This window comes from Crocuta crocuta, unplaced genomic scaffold (genome assembly GCF_008692635.1).
Source record: "Crocuta crocuta isolate KB4526 unplaced genomic scaffold, BGI_CrCroc_1.0 scaffold377, whole genome shotgun sequence".
NCBI lineage: Eukaryota > Metazoa > Chordata > Mammalia > Carnivora > Hyaenidae > Crocuta > Crocuta crocuta.
The window spans coordinates 616859-617353 of NW_027528209.1; positions in this window are offsets into that span (position 1 = coordinate 616859).

The window sequence follows — 495 nt, forward strand, 5'->3', positions numbered from 1 at the left end:
AGCTTAGTGGAATGTGGGCGGAAATTGTGTAAGGCACTTCCAGGTCCAGCCCATAAATGCCTCTTCTGTCCACTCTTCTTGTGTCCCTCAGCCGGATGTCAGTTCCCAACAAGATACTAGAAGACCCCCTTTTTAAAATGAAGGAGTAGCCATCAGCGTAGGAACCTAAGTAGGTATGAGAATCCTAGTCCTCTACTTATTCCTCCACTTAGGCCGATTGGATTTAAGTTATATAACAAGCACCTATCACATTAATGAAAATTAGGCATTTTTTTGATAGAACAAGTATCATTACTCTGATTCAGAAATGGGTGGTGGAAGGGGGATGCTAGTATAAAAAATAAATCGAAAGTACTGTACATGGCATTGGTCCCACAGACAATCAACATGAAAACTAATATCCAGTATTTGAAAATGAGGTTTGTGTAATGCAGTGACAAAACAGTTTTTAAATAGGTCACTTGCAGTTACTTGGAATTTGAACCATGAGCCCTT